Genomic DNA, 25,620 nt, shown 5'->3' with positions numbered 1-25,620 from the left:
CCCCTGATTTAGGCTATCGCTCGCAGTTGTGGAAGAAAGACTAGCCCCCTCCCCCCACCCCCACCCCCATCCCCGCCCCCACCCCTCGCGTATGTGTTCCATGTGTGGAGAATGAGTGCTCTCAACCAAAGGGTATTGGCCCGAGGGGCTACGTCAAGATCTAAGTGGGGGCTCCCGATCAAAAATACACTGACCTCCAGCCTGTCTTGTAACCACCCCCTCAGCACCACCTCCCGGTGGGCTCGAACATACGGCAAAAAATCGCGACCTCTCCCCACCATTTCCCACCTAATGTCCGAATACGCTTTCGGTTTCTATGTCCAACTTTGTCTGAGCTCCGCAAATGTCCGCAAATGTTTGTTTTGCTTCAGAAAATCCCCCCCCCCCCCTTCATCCCACCTTCCCGAACACGTTAAGTTAACCTTTCGCTATGTCCTAGTACATTTGTGCATCCTGTGCCACTCATTATTACGCGAGTTCACGCTACATGAGCCCATTGCTCTTGGTAAAATTTGCTCCTTCCTCTCTTCTGTCGATTCCACTCGGTCCCCCCATTGTCCCCCCCCTAATGGTGCCATGACCAGCCTGACGACTGGGTTCCTTGCTGAATCAACAGTTGATCGGAAGGGTGCTCAGTTCGATTTGACCTCTCTCCCTTCTCTCCGCCGCTCTGTCGGTCCCCGTTTCGTGCCCCCTAATGGTGCTATGACCAGGCTGGCACCGGTTCCCTCCTTTGCAGGTTTGAGTCGTTCGATCGATCGTGTCTTATGTTTTCTCCTTCTTCTCTCTCGCCGATCCCACTCGGTCCCCTTTGTCGCCCTTTAATGGTGCCATGACCAGGCTGACGACTGTGTCCCTAGCTAAATCAACAGTTGATCAGGAGGATCCTCTGCTCAATTTGACCTCTCTCCCTCCTCTCTCCCACTCCGTCGATCACCGTTTGTGCCCCCTATTGGTGCTATGACCAGGCTGACACCGGTTTCCTCCCTTGCGGGTCTGAGTCGTTTGGTCGGTCGTGTGTATATTTGTTTCTCCGCTTCTTCCACTCCTGCTCTTCCTCTTCACCCTCTCGCTGTCTTCTCGCTTCTTCCCCTCCTCTTGCCGTTTGAAAAGCGCACCATGCCACCGCCGTCTTGCTTGTTGCTGCATCCTTTCGCTTCACCCTTGAGGGCCGCTCTCCAAGTGCTTGCAGCGTTCTTCATTCGCCATGCTGGATCATCTCAATGCGGCCCCTTTGCTCCACCATCGTTGTGAGTTCGGGGTTTCCAGGGTGCTGGACGTTTTCCGCAGTTCTTCCAACACTTTTCCACCATTTACCCGCTTTGCACGGTTCCTCTGCACTCGCGCACGTGGTCACGTATATTCCCCTGTACCCGCAACACTCCCAGCACTTCACTGCACTCCCATAACACTTTCCCCACACTACACCGAATTAATTGCCTATCTGCTAATTATTTATTAATCTACTAATCACTTCACTATTTATAAATAATTTATTAGTTAATTATTAATTAATTAATATTAATATTACCATTATCATTATTATTATTAATCTCATTCACTTCATTTATTTATTAATTAATTACTTCCTTCCTTCTCTTCGTTCCGAGTCGTCTCGCCTCCTCCTCTTCTCCTCCGCACTGTCTTCTTGCTTTTACCTACCCGCTTACCATTTGAAAAACACGCCATGTCTCTGCCATCTTGCTTGTTGCCGCCTGCCTCCGCTCCGCCCTTAGGCTTCGTCCTTAAGGGCCGCTCTCCATGCGCCTGCAGCGACCCTTGCCCGGCCATGTTGGATGTTTGCGAACCGGCCTTTACGCTCTACGCTGTCCCTCGCGCGGAGATGCCCACGTGTTCGTACGCTATATTGAAACTTGCTCAACTGACGCCATTATTTAATTACTATCAAATCACGAAAATACGAAAATAGCCAAAACCAATGACCGCGTGCATTCAATATGCCTTATTCGCCCTTTCCCACACTCTAAATCCCTAATGGCATTTACATTATTAATTTATTTAATTTCTGCGACTTTCTCTCGCAACTTCGACATGTTGCACGACCACGTGTTTGCGCAAGTCCCTCTTCGAGGGCAACTTTCACCCTTAAAATGCACTATTTTCATTCGCGATGTATAAAAAAAAAATCGTGCTTAAGTCGCGCACATATTTATTTTATTCCGCGGTCGGCCCGAACACTCGTTTCCTCGCTTTCGATTACTCATGCGTTTGCACCCCATGCTTTCCCTCGCGTCGCGTGGAGGTCGCCATTACCGAAAATTCGATTTTTATTATATTTATAAATTCATTATTTCACCTCCGATTTTTACAAAACTTCACCGCTCACTTCCCCCACGGTCTCCCCTCACTTCACAACACTATTTATCACACTTTAACCACTTTTCCCACCAAAATTGAACTTTATCGCGGAGCGACCCCCGAACACGTGCGCTCGCCATCACAGTAACCTAGGGGCCTGCTGGAAGCCATGGATCTAAGAACCTATAAGCGGAGCCCTCGACGCGGGAATTACAAAATTTGCGGCAGATGAGCTCTTTATTTATAGTATATGCGGCGATCGTGTCTTTCCGTCGTATACACTATGAATCTAGCCCTTTGCGGACTACCGCCGCATATATGCGTTCTGCGTAAATCATCAAATTGGTGGAAGAACTGATATATGCGTTTGGCGAAAACAGTTGATTGACCCGAGAAACGCACATATATGTCCCACGTAAATGTGTGGGTATGGCCGAGAAACTTAACTATGCGTTCCGCGAAAACAACTGATAGAGCCGAGAAACGTGTACATGTGTGCATGCACGTAAATCTGTCACGTACATATAATATGTCCAGAATTTGACTTGGAATGCTATGAACGAAAACCGCGTTTAAGCAGAAATATGCGCTGGCAATTTTTAATGACTATCGCAGCAGGAGCTCGGCCCCACGGTACGGTTCACTTCGAACCGTCCCGTTCGCAAAGGGCTAGATAAACCATAGTTACATTCTATACGCACTAACCCACTTCGCGGCGTGCTGGCGAGTTATATGTATTGAAAAAAAATAGCTATACAAGCTTTGCCTGTGTTCGGCTGTCCAAAGGTTGACATGTTTAAGAAAATCTTTTAATTTTGCGCCGCCTCCGAAAAGGTTGAACTGTATTTAATATACTACCTAACGAGTAAATAGGTTTCATTCATATCTGTGACGTAATTGTATGATTGAATGAAATAGAAATTACTTCATTAGGAAATTGAAATTATTTTATACTTTTTAGTGCATTTCGAAGTCGGTGTATTTTTTTTCTGAAAATTATTTTATTTCACGCTTTTTAGTGAAATGGGGAGAATTGTATAGGATACTGTGAGACAGTTCTTCCGGGCTTTTTTTGTCTGCGTAAATGCCATGAGCATAATTAAGTAAAAGACAACATGGATAATTCGTTTTTCAATTTTTTTTGCAAGAATAATCCTATGCAACTAAAAAATGAAAAAATTTTTGGTAATGGTACCAATGGGGAGTCAGACTCTACAAGATGCGAAAGGCTTTGTTCCGATCGGACCGCCCACCTAGGAAAAAATCGGCGAACATGCATAGAAAAAAAATAAGGGACACTCTTTCGGAGACTAGTACAAACTAATTACATCATGACTGAGGGTTCTTCATCCATTTGTTCTTTGTTAACTTTCGTTGCAAAAATTTACTGCGCATGTGTATCTCTGACGGTTTAGGACTGCGCAAGGGTCAAAGTATCCGTAAAATAATAGCAGATCCTGCGCAACAAATTTTCTAACAAATCAAATTGATGTATTTTTAGAACGATACGAAGACTGTACCAAGCAATGGGAATAATACACCAACGTCAAAGTGAACTCATCTTGCTGTATAAGTCGCGTGTCAGAGCGGTAAACCTTAGGTTAGTGTTTTGGTACAGAGCATTGTAATTGCCCTTTCTTGTCTTTCCCGTGCATAGCGCGGGGCATTCCACTAATATTAATACCAATAGTTTTTCGCTAATATCACGAAAACTAGAGTTTTCCATCAATTATGCATAAGGAAAAACTCGGTCAGAATCATGGCACTAATAACGTATTAGAAGGACATTAAAATCGTTCAAAGTTGGTTTCAAAAGTTAACAACAATTTTCGCTAACATGTCGGAAACAAAAGCTTTCCGTCAATTATGCAAGAGGAAAAAGTCGTGCAAAACCAGGTCCTTAACAACATATTCGAAGGACACTAAAATCGTTCGAAGTTGATTTCAAAAGTTAATAACAATTTTTCGCTAATATCTCGAAAACAAAAGTTTTCCGCGAAATTTGTATACGAACAAAATTGTTCACAATCATGTCCGTGATAAGATACTAAATGCGCACTAAAATCGAGAACAGTTTATTTCAAACATTGCCGGTTTTTTTGCAATAACAACATTTTGCAATTAAAAAATGAAAAATTTTTTAATAATGGTACCAATGGGGAGTCAGAACCTACCAGATGCAAAAGGTTTCATTCCGATCGGTCCATCCAGCTAGGCGTAATCGGCGAACATACATAGAAAAAAAAAAGAAACAAATATACTGATCGAATTAAGTAATCTCCTCCTTTTTCGAAGTCGGTTAAAAATGGTCTTTGTAATGGGACACGCTTACAGATTGTACAATTCTATAAAAATACAATTGCTGCGCGATTCATGTCAGGAGTTAATGTTAATGATATTGTTTTCATCCCTAAAATTAAATTGGACACCGGAGAAAGTAGGAGTCTACTCTTCATACTTCATCGTACGCAATTGCTCCTGCGATTGCAATGACAATCAACAAGTCGCAGGGGCAGAGTTTTGAACATGTTAGCCTCTATGTACATTGAAACCTATTCAGCCACGGGCAACTTTATGTTGTCCCATCAAAATGCAAATCAAGGCACGGAATTAAAATTCAAAAAGTAGGGGAAAAAGATTCTCGATATGTTATTCAAAATGAAGTTTGGGCCGAAACTTTTGATTTGTAAACATAACTGTAACGAGGCATATTTTCATTATGTCGATTAGCCTTCTTTTTTTTTTGGTTGTTATGCCTCGTTACGAGGATCCTCCCGAATTGCCGGCCCCACTCCTCCGCCCAAGCGGACCCCCTCGCCGCTGGGGCAAGAATGAGTGAGCGTGTGAGTGGTTTTTTTTCTTTCTTTCTTTTCTTTTTTTTTCGTTTTCTTTTCGAGCGTTTTTTTTGTATTTTGCGAGCCCCGCTTTTCTTCCCCCCCCCCTTCTGCCTCCAGCCACCGTCGGAGCCACCGTTGTCCCCGGTCGCGGAGGAATCTCTCCCTGAGCGACGGAGGCGCGGGATGGGCTCACCAAAGAAGACACCGGCTGTCCGATCGCGGCGCCACTCCGTCATCCTCCGCGGGGGCGACCGCCAGCCGACCACCAGGACACGCCAGGCCTGGGTACAAGCCACCCCCAACTGCCACCTCGAGAGGGCCCTAGGACCTGGCCACCAAACGTCACCGTGGGATGACCCATCCTCGACGCCGAAATCCTCGGGGTGGGGGAATCCCGCGAACCGGGGAAGAAGATTACGGATAGAAGAAGCAAGCGAGCCGCCGTGTGATCGAGCCATTTTCGCCGAAGCCCTGCTTAAATGTAAAGCCCGAATTGTTCTTTTTTTCCCCCTCTTTCGTTACTGCGCATTTTGCGTTTCCGTTTTTTCTACTAGTAGTGCGTTTTGTTTCGGTATTCTGTTCCTTGTATTCTGTGAGTGTGTGTGCCTGCGTGTGGATTTTGTCGTCGCCGCCCCAGCGTGGAGTTGGATACCCCCTGCGCAAAAAGGTAGGAGTCATCTCCTTATCCTTCTTTATGTTATTCATTTGCGCGTGGGCAAGGGCGATAGGACCCCTGGGCCCAGTGACGAGGACCCTAGAGGCCGCGAACGGTCTACGTCGATACCGTTCCCTCTAATCTACTTTTCACGCTTCTGTATTTGGTATTTAGGACCAACGTTCCCTTGTTGTCCACGACCCCTGAGAGGGCGTGCTCCTTGCGGACGGATCATTCGGCATTTCTTTGTACCTTCTATCTTTCTTCTGTACTCGCGCGTACCGTGTGTCCCCGCGCCGCGAAAGCCTCCCACGCAACCGGCGAGTCGATCCCTTTTTCCTCGACCGTTGCCTGTAACGCGTGGGGCCCACTATAGTTTTTCTGTTCTGCTTACGTGGCCTACTTGGGACGCGAATAAATGCATTTTCTTTGTTGGATACAAACTCGCGGGTCTTTTACTAATTTTTTTTTCTGATCCCATCTGATTCCCGCTCCCGACAGAGCAGCCGGAAGGGCGATTTCCGCGGACGAGTGCATTGGCACTGGCGCCCCGTAAAATAAATCGGCCGTGGGTGTGAGCATTGGTGCGTGGAGGGCCGTTTTCCCTAACTGCCCCCACTTTAGGGAACCCCCTTTGGGCTTTTCCCCCACCGATCCGTCACATAACATAAAAAGATTTCTACCACAGTAATATTACACCTCATTTCTATTTTAATTTAAAAAAGTACACTTCCCATTTCATCAAAATGAACGACTTTATTCCAATTTCAATATAAAGGGCAGATTTTCGAACTTAAAACGCTGTACCAAAAATTAATTGAAGTTTATCGAAAAATAGACTGTACAAACTTTAAATAATATTTACGTTATAAATATTCCGGTAGCGGATGCACCCGAAATAGGCGCGAAGCGCCTCGGGCGGTTGGGCCGCGACGCGGCCGGGATACGCGGCCTCCTAGAATGGGTAATAATATACGTTATATTCATAATAATAATAGCGATAAGGATAATAGTTATAGTTCTAGCGGTTATAAAAGCATAATATGGGAAATAGTACACCGTATATTGATAATAATAATAGTAATAGGGATAATAATTATAGTTCAAGCGATCATAAAAGCATATAGTGGGTAATAATATACGTTATACTTATAATAATAAGAGTTAAAGGCGTAGTTATTATAGTTCTAGCGATAACTAAAGCATAGTGTGGGTAATAATATACGTTATATTGATAATAAGAATAGTAATAAAAATTATAGTTATAGTTCTAGCGATAATAAAATGATAGTATGGGTAGTGGTATACGTTGTAATGATAATAACAAGAGTTAGAAGTATAATAATTATAGTTCTAGACACCATAAAAGCATAGTACGGGTAATAATATAACGTTATATTGGTAATAATAAGTGTTGTAAGGATAATAATTATTGTTCTAGCGATCATGAAGGCATAGTATGGGTAATAATATAAGTTATATTGCGTAACATAGCTGTTTCGTGCCTGCCGCGTTGCTAGGCAACGCGGCGGTGTACGCGGCTCACGGGCCCCCCCGGGTGCCGGACGCTTCAGCGCGCCAGCGTTGACGCGAGGGGGCCGATCGCGGAAGGAATGGGACTTGTCGTGGGTAAAGTGAACACAGGGTTAATTTTGACTATAATTTATTATTATTCCCGTCTTCTGGGGCCGCTGGTAGAGATGCCTGGCCTTCCAAAGTCTTCGGTTTCTACAATATTAACGATTAGTGTTATACATGGTTATTACAGTCTGATAACACTGTCCAACAAATTTAATCTTTTTTTATGTTTTCCAATACCCATTGGGTGATCCTTGTAGAGTTTCTCGTTCTGAACAAGAATCCGAAAACCGAATTGCTCTATCACCCTCAGTTTTTGAAAAACACGAGCTTTTGTAAAAACACGTGTTTTGCGTAGAAAAAGCAATATTGCGAAAAAACTAAAAAAGCTAGGACACTCAAATTAGTTTTAGAAGATAGAGGAGAGTCTCCCGATTAAATTGGAATATATAATTGTTATATTGCATAATTCTAAGTGGGTGTAAATATTGATGAAAGTTTAAAAAACGGCCGTAGTACGCATTTCCTACGTATTATTTTTGCATTTTTAGAAAAAGTTATTTGTCTAACGCGAATTTGCTATACAGTATCAAATTCTATAGACATTTCTGATTAAGAAACTATACGGGGTAAGTGTTGTAGCTGTATACAATTCCAGTAAATCGAAAAAATATCTGCCGGGAGCACGCACGCGGCGTTTTGCATTCAATGCGTTTTCATGTTTTAACCCTTGATCTTAATCCATTGTTATTCTGTATATCACTTCCATATCAGTATGTACATATTTATTGTGTACGTGTTTCAATTTGATACCTGCAAAATCGTATTCAGCAAACCTGCACTGTCGCCGAGCCAGAGATTCTTAGCATTCACATATATTTAACAAAGATAAGAGCAGTTAATGGTGAAATATTTCCCGGATGGGAAATATCTACTTGTTCTCACTGGCTTACCGCCTACAACGTCACCGAACTGCAAAGTGCAATTCGGAAAAAGTATATTCTTCAGAATGATATTACTGATGATTGAAAATCGTACGTGAAATGGTTTTGTACGTGCAAATCTTAAAACTTAATTCTACCTAAAACCGCTGGTATTAGTTAAGCTGACAAGCACGAGAACATTAGTATTCACTGTCATTCTGCTGTGATCATCTATTGAATAAGACGCTAAGATTGCCGCAACCATTCAGTACTGAAATCGATGTAAATGGTGGTGAAACGGAAAGGAAGGTTCCAATTCGATGAAAAGAATTTGTTTACACGGAAAGTTGTTACCTTTGTAACATCTCTGCATCAAGAACAATTTGACGTATATTCTATTTTATTATTGTGTTCGAACAACGGTTGAAATGTTTTCGAACGAGCGTTCTGTCTCGCTCGCTCGTCAGCTCGCGCGACTGCTGAGCCTCTTGGCGAGGGTGACGCGGGGAGGGGGGGGGGGGGGGCGAAGGTAGCCTCCAACGATATATGTTTTGTTCCGCGACGGTTAACTTACTTATCGTATCGAATTGTTACCAGCAACTTCGGCAAACGAAACGTTCTTTCTATTTCTCACGATCACGAACAGTAAAACGTACTGCTTCGGCACCTTTTCTTTTGGGATTTAATAAGTTAGTTAATTACGTTAAAGGACATTTGATTTGTGTGTGTGTCGTGCGATTATATTTAATATTTTGACCAATGTACAGTTCCTTTTTGTTTAAAATATAAGTTTATTGTTCCGTCGGAAGTCCGGCAAAAAACTATCGTTTTTATTTCCTCGGGAACAATATCTAACTCTACGCGATTTTCGTCAAGAGCGATATTGCCCCAACATATTGTGTACAATTATTTCCGATCATCGAACGTGATTTTCTTTTTATTTACCGACCGCGTTGTTGAAAGAATGATTCATCGGAAGAATTTAGTTAAACTGTCGGTAATGTATATACTTTATAATTTGCAAATGGGTATTAAAATTATTAAATAATTATTATTGAATCGGAATATACAATGCCAATCAATGAAATGTTACGTTAAATCATTAACCACGAAATTCATGTATTATTTTATCGTTTCGAAGAAATAAGAAATGTTAAAAGCATGGTATGAAATATTTCGGAGCATCACGTGCTACCACGCTAACCCAGATCTTCGTAGAATTAGTACAATATGTATGTTCGAGAATCCAAACAAAGAGATAGCGCAAACCGTTAGAACCGCGAAAAATACACTTTTTCTAGGCACCGTTTCACAACAGCAGCAAAAGTCGTTGGCGGTGTCTTGTTTTTCTAGCCTAGCTGTTGTCGCGACTCCAACCGTCAAACCGGCGCACGGCAACAGCTAGGCCAATCAGGCGACCCGCGGAACTCCACGCTTTGTTTGGATCCTCGAACTGCCGCAACGGAGAAAAATTGAGTGCTCCAATCGCGGAATACCGGCGAGTACATATAAGAGCGTGAGACCCTTGGGCGTTCTACTGATTTATGAAGACTCACGTTAACATAATCACGAACCAGCATCTCTGCGAGATTTAATCCCGTTCAAAGTGACTTAGCTAAGCGCGACTGCGTCGCCCAATAAAAGACAATTCATTTCATTTCGAACTGTATATATATATATATATTTGTTTTTTTTTTTATGTGTCGTTTAATAAAGAGTACAGTTAAGTTTTCGTCGTGTAATCGTGAGTGTACAAAGTCATACGTGAATCTAACTTTTAAGTAAACTTTGTTAATTGTCCATTTGCACTTTTCTTGCACCCAAAAACCAATCCCACGTTATCTAGCTTAGCGCTGAGCTTTCCGGCAATTCGACTACACAACATCTACGTCGAAACAATGTACAATATGTAGAGAAAGATTGAAAATATATTTTCCATTTAGAGTACTATTGGACTACCACTTTTATGCTAAAATCATTAACTAATAACAAGGGAACATATCCAACCCAGACATGCTGAATTTGGTGAAACTTATGTGAGATATAGTTCTCAAAAGAATATTTGACACGTATTTTTTTATCGGCAATTGTGCATACTGAAGGGGTGAAAATAGCCCCAAAAGTTAAGGGCTGAAATCATACTTATGGGATTAATGGTTGCCATGCAACGATGATCTGTTGAACGACTGAGGCGTCGATCGACAGTCATTTATTATAGAAAGATACGCGCCGAAATAAAATGTATCATTGTTTTTAATCGCAAAATTCTGTCTTCTTGCTTTCAAGATAATATAGTTTAAATTATTTAAGAATATTCGTTCACGTGTTTTCATTCGTCCTATTTACGTGTTGGACTCACAGTGAAAATTAGTGAAAAATGACAGAGACAAGTGATAATGAAAACTAATAATGAAATATGAGAGTGATAGGTCACAGTTTCTTGAGAGTTTTTCAGTGAATCATTATGGTGATTTATTTATACTCTCACTGGCCAAAAGACGTAAATAAGATAACGCGTGGTCCAAAAGTTGTAAATAAGATAAGCTCCAAACAATAACGCAATCAGGAGATAAGCAAAGTATAAAAGAAGAAGCAGGCAGGCGCGTGTGGATCATATTATATATATATTCAGAGTCGAAACATTTGAGAGTTGGAGCTGAGGTTACGGACGAGTCATATTGCGAATCAAACATCGAGATCAATCTACTGTAACAATTGTGTACATTGTAAAGTAGTGTAGTGGTTAAGCAATAAAGATTTTTTTTAAAACGCAAACTGAGCGCTTTCCCGCGTAACAATACTAATAGTACGAATCGGTGGATCGACCCGGTGACAAAGATGCAGTTTCATCGTGATTATTTGCGGTTCAATGGGTAAGTTACATTTAAATTTGTTAATTATTCACTTCAAATTTTTTTGTTGAATAGAAAAGTTATTTGATTTTTTAAAAATGTGAATTTGTTCTTTTGCATCATCACAATATCTAACGAAAATAACTTTCCATACTTTATCTATTATTTCTCTGCGATAACGAATAAACGTATCGAATAAATTCGATTTATTCTGATTACGTGAGTAAGGACTAATTTTGTTATTTCTTATTCACGAATGAATAATAATTCAACAATAGTCCAGATTTTTTCATTTATTATTCAATTTAACTTTCACCTAATAGCTTCCTGTTATACCGACGTTATACCGACAGTATTGATGAGCTTGTTTACGACGGCAATCGGCCGTCATATCCGATGCTATCGTTCACACTGTCGCGCGCTCTCATTGGTCAGTGTTTTTTGCTAATAACTCGAAAATGGAGCTTTAACCAATATTTTGGCAATGAAAAAAGCTGTTCATAATTGCCCCATCTACCACCTCTTTTCGGTTCTTAAAGTAATTTTTGGGACACCCTATATACACCGATTCGAGAAGGTTCGAACTTCTCGAATCGTCTCCGCCGACGTGTTTATATACTCATCGGATTCTCGGAATCCGGCAGAGTTAATTCATAATTCCGTTCCAGACCATTTTCCAGCCAACCTGTTATCACGAAAGCATTGGTTCTTATCCGGACCAGTTCATCCTTGCGTAAATCGGTTCAACCAAAAAGATTAAATTCGTTCTCGGCAATTGATTCGCAAAATTCTTGATTGGGCGACATCTATACACCATTTGGATACTTGGACGTTGGATCGCTTAACAGCCAGTGAACAACAGGCTCCTCATTCAAGCGGTCTTGTATCTGAAACTCGATCAGGAGAGTGATATACTCGGCCCTAAGAAACGGTAAGACATTAAATCGAAAGCTCTATGACTACACATATATTATTATTTTTGCTGAACTAGAAACGCACCCTCGGATTCTCTGCGTTCGTTCTGAGTAGTTTCGTAACCATCGAATAGCGAACTCCTTATTTGAATAGCTTGGTTTCTGAAGCCCATGTGTTTTGGGTAGCAGTTCAGTAATTGCAATTAATGAGTAGAGTCGCTTTTAATTTACTATCCTGTTGGACGTATGTTGATCACCTGATTCAGGTATTTTTGGATCACCTAGTAGCTAATGAACAACAGGCTCCCAATTAGGCTATCTGGTTTAGGGTGTGAATGTATGTTCTAACTAAAAGGACCGTGGGCATATTAGTTATCGAGTTAAGTTAAAGAATAATTGTTCCGTACTAAATTAATTTATTAATTTGACATAAATTTTAGAATCTTGAATTAATAAAAGAATATTGTCCTGTCACAAGCGCATCTTGTGTAATGTAATAGTAGTTCACCACTCATGCCTTAGACAACCGAGTAAAATTGCGAATCTTTTTAAAGTTGCAAAAGCCCATTTAAATTAGCTTAGAAAGAGAATCAAACCTAAGTAAGGTGCATTATAATTCTAGCTCTCAGGATTATTAACTAGCGAATTGCATTTCTATTAAATTCTTTTTATATTCTGTAACGAGGCATACTTTCATCACCGACAAACGGCTTCAAGTCGGAGACGTGAACCTTCGGAACCATTCGGGTTCCGGTCGTCTCCAACTCGTACACGACGGGCGATAGGACCTTTTTGATCTGAAATGGACCAATGTAGGCGGCCGCCAGCTTCGCGGCCACATTTTCTGCGGCGGACGAGAGGACCCTATTCCGACGCCAAACTAAATCGCCTACCCGGTATTTAATGTCTCGATGACGCGCATTATAATACTTCGCTTGTCGCTTGTGAGCGCGTTCCAATTGTTCTCGCACTAAGTCGTGCAATAACAACAAGCGACGCGATCGCTGTGCCCAGGCTTGCGGGTCTCTGCGGGAGAGCAGGGGTTCTCCTTCCACGGCGCGTCGAATACTGCCGACGGATCGTGGGGCTCTTCCAAAGTTGAGCACCGCTGGAGACTCGCCAGCTGAGGAATGCACAGCAGTATTAACAGCGAATCGGAATTCGTGCAAGTGCACGTTCCATTCACGGTGGTCCTTTTCAATAAACGATGAAATCATCGTTTTTAGGACACGATTAACTCGTTCCACCGGATTCGCTTGCGCGTGATACGGGGGAATCGTGTAATGCGTGATTCCCCATTCTTCTAAAGCCGAATCAATCTCTTTATTGCAAAACTCGGTACCGTTGTCAGTGAGGAATATTTCGGGGGCTCCCCAACGAAATAGCACGAGGTCTTCAAAAGCTGTTAAAATAGCCGACCCCGTAGCTTTTCGGAGCGCCTTACACTCCACCCACTTTGTAAAATTGTCCAAGAAGACTACAACGTACCGAGCTTGACCACGCCCGGGCGGAAAAGGGCCCATTACGTCGGCGGATACCACGGCCCATGGCCGTTCGGGGATTCGCCGGCCCATGTGTTCAGCGGGAGCAAGCTGCTCGACCTTGTGCTGTTGACACACGGGACATCGCTGCACAAAACGGCGGATGTCTCGGAACATCCCCGGCCAATAAAATTCTTGGCTCACCCTTTGGTATGTTTTATCAATACCGGGGTGACCAGCGGCCGGGGGATCATGGGCATTTCGAATGGCCTTTTCTCGAAGATCCTCGGGGAGAACCAACTTCCACGCATCGTCATCCTCTCCGATAATTTCTTGCGTGGGAGACGGACGGTGATAATACAGACGTCCGTCTTCAACTCGCCAATCGGGGTACGACGCGGGGTGCGATTCTACTTTTTTCAAGCGGTCAGCGTACCAATTACTCTCAATGTCCTTGAGAGCCGCTAAAAAGTCGTGAACAGGAGGTTCTTCAGTGACGACGTCATTCGAGGGTACTATCGCACGTGAAAGTGCATCCGGGACGTGGTGGAGGGCTCCTTTACGATGCTCAGTAGAAAAAGAGTATTGTTGCATATCAAGGGCCCATCTCGCCAATCGTCCCGTGGGATCTTTTAAATTATGCAGCCATTTGAGGCTGCTGTGATCCGTAATAACGGTAAAAGAGTACCCCTCGAGATACGGACGGAGTTTTTTAATGGCCCATAAAACTGCCAAACACTCTTTTTCGGTCACTGAATATTTTTGCTCGGCAGCGGTCAAAACTCTATTCACGTAAACAATGGGGTGTTCCTCCCCATTTTGTTTTTGTGTGAGGACCGCGCCGATTGCATAGTGACTCGCGTCAGTCTGAAGAACGAACGGTAACGAAAAATCAGGACGTGCTAAAACGGGGGTGGTGCTCAGGGCTTTTTTCAAATTTTGAAAAGCCGTTTCTTGAGCCTTACCCCAATGCCAGGGCCCGTTTTTCTTAAGCAACTGCACCAAGGGGACTTTGTCACGCGCATGGTTCGGCAAAAATCGTGCGTACCAACCAACCATGCCGAGGAAACTCCCTCGCAACTGGCGAGTCGACCCCTTTTCCTCGACCGTTGCTTGTAACGCGTGGGGCCCACGCGAATTCATTTTTTCTGTTTTGCTTAAGTGGCCTACTTGGAGGCCCGAATAAAAGCACCTTCTATTGGATACAAACTCGCGGGTCTTTTACTAGTTTTTTTTCTGACCCCCTCTGATTCCCGCTTCCGACAGAGCAGCCGGAAGGGCGATTACTACGGACGAGTGCATTAGCACTGGCGCCCCCATTAAAGAAATCGTCCGTGGGTGTGAGCATCGGTGCGTGGAGGGCCGTTTTCCCTAACTGCCCCCACTCCAGGGAACCCCCTTCGGGCTTTCCCCCCCACCGATCCGTCACAATTCACAGATTTTGTATTATTGGACTTATTGAGTTCTGGTATTATGCAAAACGGTCTATTTTATTCTTCAGATACAGTCGTTCACTATATGAAATTATAATATCATATACATGTACGTTTCATATTTTGCAGTAATAGTCCATTGCAAAATTCATCGTTTTCATTATTTAATTGAATTGAATCGTTCGAACGCGCTGGAACGCACCGCGATTAGGTAGCGTCAGTGCACTCAGTCGAGAAAAATGCCAACTGATGAGCGCTCGGGCATGCGCCTTACCTACCGAAATTTTTCGAGATTTTTATCGCAACCGATTTTTGCACACAGTCGTTGACGAACCGCAAATCGCATAACCGAACCAAACCATTGTTTCTTTACCAATCTTCATTATCTTTGTATCGTTACAACTAATTGTACGTTCTGTTATTTATGTGTTTGTTCAATAAACTAACAATCAACTGAGCTACAAGTAGTGTCCAAAATCGTTTTTAATTAGAAGTTTCACCGGACTGCCCTCTGTTCCGAAATAAAAATAATAAGCCTAGGCACGTCTAAGACTTGTTACGCCGCTGCGTACTCGCGTTAATCCCCCCTGCATGGGATTAGTCCTACCGCCACGCCATCGACCGGATAAAGGTTCAATTGTGATTACCGTTTAATTTTAAAATTTCATTATCCGTGTGAACCTTGCATAATCACAACGTTAGCCGTTTTTCCTCCAGATTTTTCAACCGACTTTTGTTAACCAAATTTATTATTATCGTTATCGTCATCCAGTGTCCGTCGTGAGTGTCAAGCATTTATGAAATAACTGTGTGAACATGTCAACTGAGTGTTCTTTATTTTACCAATTTCTCGTGATTTTGTCCTAAACGCGCCTGTGCTCCGTCTCCTTGCTAGGAGATAACTAGCGATCCACTGATCACTCAGCCAACTTGAGAAAACTCGTTGGATACCGTGGTCAAGAAACACCCTCGAAAATCCAATCTTAAAAAAGTTAATCAGCTCCTGCTCAACCCTATCATCCAACACCGAATTATAAGAAGTATCGACCGGTAGACTTCACTCCTCAACCGCATATTACACAAACCTTACATTCCTTTAGATTTAGTTGTAGCCGAAACAAATCGCTGAACAGGAATTATCCGCACTTTACATTATGAACACTATTAACTTTAGCACATGCAACACTTGGATAATTACATTAAAATTTGAAGAATTATAGCTTTAGAACAATACATCACACATAATATTTTCTATAAGAAATAGGCGTTATAATGCTACCAATAAACTTTAGTCACTCGTAAAACCCCTACCCCATGATGGCTAAGATCAAAGTGTAGTATCTGTTCTTATCAGCTTAATATCTGATACACTCCCCATCGGGGAGTCAGAATATTAATCTTATTTTTGCAATCGGTCGGACTCCGGGGCTTGCTCCGACTCCGACGCGGGTCGTACCTGCCTTGCAGTGCCGCAGGACGCGGCCCACATAATCTACTTGCAAAAATATTCTGGCTCCTCTAGTCATAGTGTTGCGTTTCAAAGTTTTATCGCGTCCGCGTTCGCGTTGGTTCGTCCACGTGCGGCACGGCTGTGCGACTCGCGAAGTGCCTTGGCGGAGGGACTGCGACAGACTGGCGGTGAGTGACTGGTTCTGGCGGTGGAGGGCAGTAGTGTAGCGGCTGTAGAGTGGTGCCCCTGGAGGCGCTAAGTAGTACTTAGAGTTTGCAGGTGGACGTTTCGATTTTCGAAACACGCGCCGCGAACCGCCTTCAGCGGTCGCGGTATTGCTCGCGGAGTAGGTGTTTACCTCTTTGTTCGTCACTGCTATCGGTGCGAACGTTAGTTCAAATCGATAGCAGCTCACCTTCCCCTGTCCCCCAGTCGCTGTTTTTGCGAGTAGTTTTTGAGCTCCTGTACCGGTCGAATTCGATCGTTACAGGTAGACAATTCGAGAACTCTATTGTTCTCTTTGCAGTAGTTTAATTAATTAATTGTTTTCGCCGTTAATTATCGAGGTGCACGAGTCCCTTTACAACTCGTGCAGTTCGATAGCAGTCATATCCAGTCTCTCTGTGGTAATTTCGTGGTTTTCATCGCGAAATTGCCGCACGGAACGATTCGCACGGTCGTACGTACATCGTCCGTTGCGTTTTGATTTTAGATTTGGACTCTAGTTTATTAATTAGGTTACTTTCTAGTCATTAGTTTGTAAGTTATTTAAAATCTAGTCATTAATTGTAGGATACCTGATTAATAAACTAGTAGATTAAAGTAACACTTGACTCGCGAAAGCGTTATTTAAAATTTGTATATTTATCAATTTATTTATTTGTTTAGTTTTTTCATTAGGGGAGTTTATTTATTTATTTGTCTGTTTATTTATTTATTTATTATTATTTTACACATCAGGATGACGAACCCCCGGCTGGAGTGCATATTAGTGGACAATGAAGTTCATGTTCCCTTCCCCTTCCCTGAAATCTTTAAGTGCCCGTTTTGCTATAGGGAAGGGGCTGCTTTACAAAAAGGGTCGGGCGCGTATCAGAGGCATGAGGATCTTGGAAAGCACCTCCGCATAAGACATCAAGGCGTGACCCGGCGATTCGTGTGCAGCAGATGCGCCTTCACCGACGATAGCGCTTATGCGATAAAGAAGGTGAAGGCGCATTTCGCTGCCGCGCACCCGGGAAGTGCATCTCCTCGTGCCTCTGGGGCGCGCCCGTCACCGATCGCGGGCAGCAGTAGAAATAAAGAAAAGGAGAAAGAAAGGGAAAAAGAAAACGAGAAAGAGTTAGATGAGAGCAATGACAACAATAATAATAGTATTAACGAAAATAGGAATCCAGCCGGGGGGGATATCACCGAGTCGCGATCGGTTAGATTAGACGAGGCAACTGCCGAATTGACGAGGGAGGCCCCCTCCCCGCTTACCGCTGGACAAACGACCACACTAGCAACCATGTCACGCCGTACGAACACAACGACAGCGACAAGCGCCCGGAGCACCGTGGCTGCTGGGAAGAAGCCGGTAAAGAAGAGCTTGACGGCAAGGTCGGCAACAACGAAGTCGGTAACGGGGAAAACGAACTTACTGACGAGCTGGGCCGTCGGTAACACGGGCAAGACGACGACGGCAGCGACATCCAGACGCAGCGGAACGCCGTCCAGTCCGCTAGATGGACGACCCTCGGCAGCGGCGAGCCCCGTAACACCGTCGACCACACCGACAACGAGGAAAACAACCCCGAAAGAAGCAACTGGCAGGACCAGGGGCACGTCGACGGAGACCGGCGCCGCAAGTGGCGGGTCGGTGTCAATGGGTGGTTCAAGGGGGAGTACAACAACATCTAGTACTCCCCCCACAATAGCCAATAAGAAAAACAGCCCGGTGAAGATACGGCGGAGCACACGGGCCTCAACCGAACCACCTCAACCCGACCCGCCCCAACGAACCAGGACAACGAAGAAGGTGACCCCGGCTGTCACATATGCAGAGGTCACGAAGGGCCAAGTGGCCGCCACAACCACAACCGCGACAAGGAGAGTGACACGGGCGATGTCTCTCCCGCCCGTGTCCGAAGAGAAGAAGAAAGGGGGCGCATCAACACCACCCGCGCCTCCCACCCTGTCGATGGCGGCCACATGCACCTTTGCGACAGCCGGGACACTCACACTGACGACGACATCGGTGTGTAGCAGGCCGGTGGCTGCAATTGCCGTCACCACGAAGCGCGGAGGGGGAGGGAAAACATCTCCGAGGGGACCGAAGGAGAAAGTCGAAGTTACGTTCCTGGAGTCCGCACCGATTACAAGATCGCGGGCTGCCAGAGCCGCCACGGAGCCCCCTCGGACCTCCCCCAGGACTAGGCGCGGGGCGAGAGGCGGCACGCCCCCCATAGAAGTGACGGCAAGAGAAGAGGTCACCCTGAAAGAGCAGGAGGAGCGCCCTACGACGAGAAGGAGTGCCCGGGCGAAGACATTGTCGCCCGGAATGGACAAAGAGCTGAGGAGCCCCCCACCGACCACCCGGGGGGATGAAGAAGGGGACGCAAATTCCATCAAAGCGTCCCCTGTGATGGGGCGCTCAGGAAGGAGGATAGTGTTGCCTGCAATAGCCGAGTCGTCGCCAGCGATAATCGCGGCGCCGGCACAGGAGAAGGAGGATAAGGAGGAGCAGAAGGAAGAAGAGGAGGAATTACGGGGCTTCACGCCGCTGACCACGAGGCGAATGGCTGGACGGCAGGAAGCCACCGTGGAGGGACAAACGACGACCCCGTTACCGAGGACGCCGGAGATGCAGCCACGGATTGAAGCAAGAGGACTGGGAGAAGAGGATTTGATCCGGGCACCACGAGCTAGTGGGGTCAGGACAAAGGGACGGGGTCTCCCGAAAATTATCAGGGACGTAACCGATAGGGGAACTAGCCCTATCGGTTTTAATATTAATTGTAATTGTAGTTGTGGATGTCCTAGGTTAAGCGAAGCCGCCAACGGTGCGACTAATTCCCCCGGGTCACACCGGGGCTCTGTTTTTAGACGGGAGAATCAGAATGGGCAGAACAGGACGGGCCGAGGGGGGGCCAATAGAAACAATAGTAGTAGACCTGCAACAAGAAACGAGGAATTCCAGTTTCCAAGAAGGGCTATTGACCCAGCTTTGCAAGGCGAACGAAGACAACCCCTCAGCGTCCAGACCCGATGGCCGCCGGGGGCGCGCGGGCGGGGGTCAGTTACCCCTGGGTTCTCTGATGAGCGCCGCGGGAGGAGGATTGGGCGCAGTCCGGTCCGGCGAGCACGGCTCCCCGAGGTCGAGTGCCCCGACAGGCAGAGCGTCGAGCGCGCGCCTGGTGCCGAACGACCCGGCTTGCTTCAGCGAAGCAGTCGGGAAGCGATAGGCGCCGAGCGGTCAGTTCTCGTCGAGCTGTCTGAAGGGGTTTCCGATGCTCAGGGGCTGGAGTCTTTCGCTACGAAAGTGGCGGAATTCTTCAAAAAGCATGGGGTCGTGTCAACCGGTCGGGCTGCAAATCCAGCCACCAGGAGGCGAGAGGGCCGACCATCAAACAGAGCGAGGACGGAGGCGAGTGACCATCGCGCGGACAGTTCGTCGGCGACCGGTGCTCCTTCCAACCGCCAGGAATACGTCCGGGAGGCGACGCGCATACAGCGCTTGTTTCGGACAAACCGGAAGCGTGCAGTGCGGGAGGTACTCAAGGGTTCCTCTCCACACTGCGAAGTATTGTTGAACACTGTCCAGCAATACTTCGCAGGGGTGTATGCTCTCCGGGATTGTCCGGGGCCCCTCCCGACCATCCATTATGAGGAAGCGAGAGGAACTAACCTCCTGGTCTCGCCCTTTGAGATCACCGAGGTACGTCGTCGACTTGGGAGGATGAAGAACTCATCCCCTGGGCCTGACGGCGTTACCTACGGTGACCTCAAGAGGGTTGACCCGGAGGCGCGGCTACTCACGGCGCTTTTCAACACCTGCCTCAGAATGGAGCGTATTCCTGACTGTTGGAAGGAGTCAAACACCGTTCTTGTCTACAAGAAAGGTGACCGGGATGACCTGGCGAACTGGCGCCCGCTCGCGATGGGTGACACTACGCCGAAACTCTTCGCTGCTGTCATGGCCGACCGCCTAACCTCCTGGGCCGTTATGAACAAACGGCTCTCTGAATCCCAGAAGGGCTTCCTGCCGCACGAAGGTTGTCTCGAACACAACTTCGTGTTGCAGGCAAGCCTTGAAGACGCTCAGCGGAGGAAACAGGAGTTGGTGGTGGCGTGGCTGGACCTCTCGAACGCGTTCGGGTCAGTCCCCCACTCCACCATCACTGGTTTGCTGGCTCAGGCTGGCGTTCCACCGACGGTCATCAATATCGTCAGCAGCCTGTACACAGACTGCTCGACGAGGGTAAGGACGGCTGAGGGATTTACGGAGAGAATCCCCATAAGATCAGGGGTAAAGCAGGGGTGCCCCCTCAGCCCGATCCTGTTTAACATTGCTATCGAGCCCATGATTCGTGCTGCGGTAACATCAGGACTTGGGTATGAGATTGCCGGCAAAAAGATCTGCGCGCTGGCCTACGCAGACGACGTCGCACTGTTGGCGGCCAACGAGGAGGAGATGCGAGCGCTATTACAGATCGTGGAAAATATTGCGACGAGACTGGGCCTCGCATTCAATCCAAAGAAATGCGCAACACTTCACACAAAAGGTAGAGATGAAGTGGTAGAAACGAGGTTCGAGATCGGAGGCGAGCTCGTTCCGGCCTTGGGAAAAGGAGAACCCTACGAGCATCTAGGTGTCCCCACTGGGGTTCAGCTCGACCAGACGCCGTACACCACGATCCGTGGCGTGCTGGGCGACCTGGGCGCTGTGGATCGCTCTCTCCTAGCCCCTTGGCAGAAACTTGAGACGCTGGCAGTATTTATACTGCCGCGTCTTGATTTTCTGTTGAGGGGGACCAGTATGCGTCGAGCGTTTTTGTCGGATCTCGATGCAGCTATCAAACGGGTGGCGAAAGGGTGGCTCAACCTGCCCCAACGCGCGAGCCCGGAGATACTCTATATCCCCCCCTCTCGGGGAGGATGTGGAGTACCGCCGGTAGCAGACCTTGCTGAGGTTACCCTCGTGGCCCACGCATTCAAAATGCTGAATGCGGAGGACACGACGGTCTCCGAAATTGCAAGGTATGCGTTGAAAATCGCTGCCCGTGAGAAGCTGCGTCGGGACCCGACAGACGAGGATCTCGCACAATACCTCTCGGGTTCGCTCGAGGGAGATTGGGCGAGGCCGACGACGGGGCGCTCGTCGTTCTGGTCGAGGGTGCGATCTGCAGCGCTCAGGTCGAGCGTACGTCTCGGCTTTCGATGGGAGTGTTGCGCTGATCGAGCTGAACTCTCAGTGGCGTGTAAAGCACCGAATGGGCGCAAGGTTGTGATCCCTCCGTCTGCCAAGGCAACCGTCATCAGCAGGATGAGGGCCGCCGTGTCTGAGTATTGGATGTCCTCGCTTCTCAAGAAGCCGGACCAGGGGAAGGTGTTCGACGCAACTTCCCGCCATGTAGCGAGCAATCGCTTCATGCGAACGGGTGAGTTTATCCGTTTCGCTGATTGGCGCTTTATCCATCGGGCCCGCCTCGACGTGCTCCCCTTAAATGGGGCGCGTCGATGGGGGAACGATGATAGGCGTTGCCGGCGATGCGGATATGACGCCGAAACCCTTCCCCACGTACTCGGACACTGCGGCCCCCATTCTGCCGCCAGGCAGCGGAGGCATGACAACCTCGTCGAGAGGCTCGTACGGGCGATCCGGCTCCCGGGGGAAATAAGGGTGAACAGACGCGTTCAGGGCATCAACGACGCGTCCTCGGCGCAGCGACCCGACATCGTGGTAACGCACGAGCCGTCGAGGACCGTCGTCATCATCGATGTAGCCGTGCCCTTCGAGAACACCCTTGCGGGAGTAGAGGAGGCAAGGGTGCGCAAGATCGACAAGTATCGGCCTCTGGCCGATAGCTTGCAGCGGCGCGGCTACAGAGTTGTTGTCGACGCGTTCGTCGTTGGTGCACTGGGCGCCTGGGATCCCGGGAACGAGTTCGTCCTCGATCTCCTCCGAATATCTCCTAAATATGCCTCTTTAATGCGCAAACTGATGGTAGCTGAAACCATTAAGTGGTCTAGGGATATATATGTGGAACACGTGTCGGGAATAAGGCAATACACTGCCCAAAATGAGGCGAGTACAGATATCGCGAGCAACGGAAATAGAATAAGCCAAACTAACTAAAAGGAAAGGAACCGACCATACGATAAAACAATAAAAGTGCAATATATTGATATTGAGCTAGACATAGCAGTAATAATGAGAACTAGACAAGGAAATAACATCAACTGGAAAAATGCGAGGCCCAGTATATTCTACGCTACCCCATTAAAAGATACCTTATTGAATACCATTCTGTTCTATTTTATTCCACTGTGCTTTATTTTATATTATTGAATTGAAAGGAATGCTCCATCTCCTCCCCACACAAACGCGGAGAGATGTATATATATATATAGAAAACATTGTAATCTATTATATTGAAAATGTTATGTTTCCCCCTTAGGGTTTTTTGTATTTTTATTTATGCATCTATTATTGGAAAACGAAGCTGCGGAAGAGAGGGTCCAAGAGGACCACGACTTTTAATATAAGTGACGCGCCTGACCAAAAAGGAGAAAGATGGGAGGGCAAGCGAAAAATGAACAATAGATAAGCATGGAAGAAACTATTTCTAAATGCGGGTGATATTTATATATTATTGTATCAATTACGTTTGAGACTGAGAAATTTATGTATCACCCTGCAGCTTCGGCTGTGGGGAAACATTCATTGCTAAATAAACTCCAATTTATCTGTTCTTATCAGCTTAATATCTGATACACTCCCCATCGGGGAGTCAGAATATTAATCTTATTTTTGCAATCGGTCGGACTCCGGGGCTTGCTCCGACTCCGACGCGGGTCGTACCTGCCTTGCAGTGCCGCAGGACGCGGCCCACATAATCTACTTGCAAAAATATTCTGGCTCCTCTAGTCATAGTGTTGCGTTTCAAAGTTTTATCGCGTCCGCGTTCGCGTTGGTTCGTCCACGTGCGGCACGGCTGTGCGACTCGCGAAGTGCCTTGGCGGAGGGACTGCGACAGACTGGCGGTGAGTGACTGGTTCTGGCGGTGGAGGGCAGTAGTGTAGCGGCTGTAGAGTGGTGCCCCTGGAGGCGCTAAGTAGTACTTAGAGTTTGCAGGTGGACGTTTCGATTTTCGAAACACGCGCCGCGAACCGCCTTCAGCGGTCGCGGTATTGCTCGCGGAGTAGGTGTTTACCTCTTTGTTCGTCACTGCTATCGGTGCGAACGTTAGTTCAAATCGATAGCAGCTCACCTTCCCCTGTCCCCCAGTCGCTGTTTTTGCGAGTAGTTTTTGAGCTCCTGTACCGGTCGAATTCGATCGTTACAGGTAGACAATTCGAGAACGCATTGTTCTCATTTGCAGTAGTTTATTAATTAATTTTTGATATCGCCGTTAATTATCGAGGTGCACGAGTCCCTTTACAACTCGTGCAGTTCGATAGCAGTTGTATCCGGTCTCTCTGTGGTAATTTCGTGGTTTTCATCGCGAAATTGCCGCACGGAACGATTCGCACGGTCGTCCGTACATCGTTCGTTGCGTTTTAATTTTAGCTTTTGACTCTAGTTTAATAATTAGGTTAATTCTAGTCATTAGTTTCTAAGTTAGTTATCTAGTCATTAATTTTAAGACACCTAATTATTAAATTAGTAGATCTGAGTTGTAACACTTGACTCGCGTAAGCGTTATAAAACATTTACATATTTATTTATTAATCTATTTGTTTGTTTAGTTTTTTAGGGGAGTTTATTTATTTATTTATTTATTTATTTATTTAGAATCATTTGTAACATCAGGATGACGAACCCCCGGCTGGACTGTGTTTTAGAAAATAACGAAGTTCTAGTCCCTTTCCCCTTCCCTGAATTGTTTAAATGTCCATTTTGCTACAGGGAAGGGGCCGCATTGCAAAAGGGGGCGGGCGCGTATCAGAGGCACGAGGATCTTGGGAAGCACCTCCGCCTCCGACATCAAGGCGTGACCCGTCGGTTCGTGTGCAGCAGATGCGCCTTCACTGACGATAGCGCATATGCGATAAAGAAGGTGAAGGCGCATTTCGCTGCCGCGCACCCGGGCAGTGCATCTCCTCGTGCCTCTGGGGCGCGCCCGTCACCGATCGCGGGTAGCAGTAAAAATAAAGAAAAAGAAAAAGAAAAGGAAAATGAGAAAGACCTAGATGAAAGCAATAATAACAATAGTACTAATGAAAATAGAAATCCAGCCGGGGGGGATTCTACCGAGTCGCGATGTAGGATAGACGAGGCTACGGCCGAAACGACGCGGGGGGTCCCGTCTCCGCATCTCACTGGACAACCGACAGTACAGAGTACATCGTCGCGCCGCTCTACAACTACATCGACGGGCGCCCGGACTTCCGTGGCTGCCGGTAAGAAGACGTCGATAAAGAAGAGCACCACCACGAAGACGGCGGCGAAGTCGGTAACGGGGAGATCTACATTACTGACGAGCTGGGCAGCCGGTAAAACAGGCACCACGACGACGGCGACAGCGAGGCGAAGCGGAACGCCGTCCAGTCCAGCTACAGAAGGACGACCCTCAGCAGCGGCCAGCCCCGCAACCCCGCCGGTAACCACAACACCGGACATACCGACGACTGGCAGGACCAGTGCTGGCAGGACCAGCATTACACCGGCGGGGCCCGGCGCCGCAAGTGGTGGGTCGGTGTCAATGGGTGGTTCAAGGGGGAGTACGCCAACATCTGGTACTCCCCCCGCAAAAATAACACCAACCACGAGGAAAAGCCCGGGAATAACAACACGAAGAAGAGCCCGGGCTGCAACGGAACCACCTCAACCCGACCCGCCCCAACGAACGTTTTCATCGAGGAGGACCACCCCCGCCGTCACGTATGCGGAGGTGACGAAAGGTCAGACGGCTGCCACCACAACAATCACCACGCGGAGGATGACACGGGCTCTTTCCCTCCCGCCCGTGTC

The 25,620-nt window shown here is 46.7% G+C and overlaps 1 non-coding gene and 1 pseudogene across 1 annotated transcript; both read left to right on the top strand.

The window, feature by feature from the left end:
• The first annotated feature begins 16,292 nt into the window (after nt 1–16,292).
• Nucleotides 16,293–16,484, top strand: LOC143266205 (U2 spliceosomal RNA). The gene has a single exon (XR_013041281.1). It is a non-coding gene; the product is annotated as a U2 spliceosomal RNA (small nuclear RNA).
• A 6,885-nt stretch (nt 16,485–23,369) lies between these two features.
• On the top strand, nt 23,370–23,544 carry LOC143266202 (U2 spliceosomal RNA; annotated as a pseudogene).
• The last annotated feature ends 2,076 nt before the right edge of the window (nt 23,545–25,620 follow it).

Source organism: Megachile rotundata, unplaced genomic scaffold (genome assembly GCF_050947335.1).
Source record: "Megachile rotundata isolate GNS110a unplaced genomic scaffold, iyMegRotu1 scaffold0089, whole genome shotgun sequence".
Classification (NCBI taxonomy): Eukaryota; Metazoa; Arthropoda; class Insecta; order Hymenoptera; family Megachilidae; genus Megachile; species Megachile rotundata.
The sequence above is the reverse complement of the archived record's forward strand: the minus strand, read 5'-3'. Positions and strand labels throughout refer to the sequence as shown.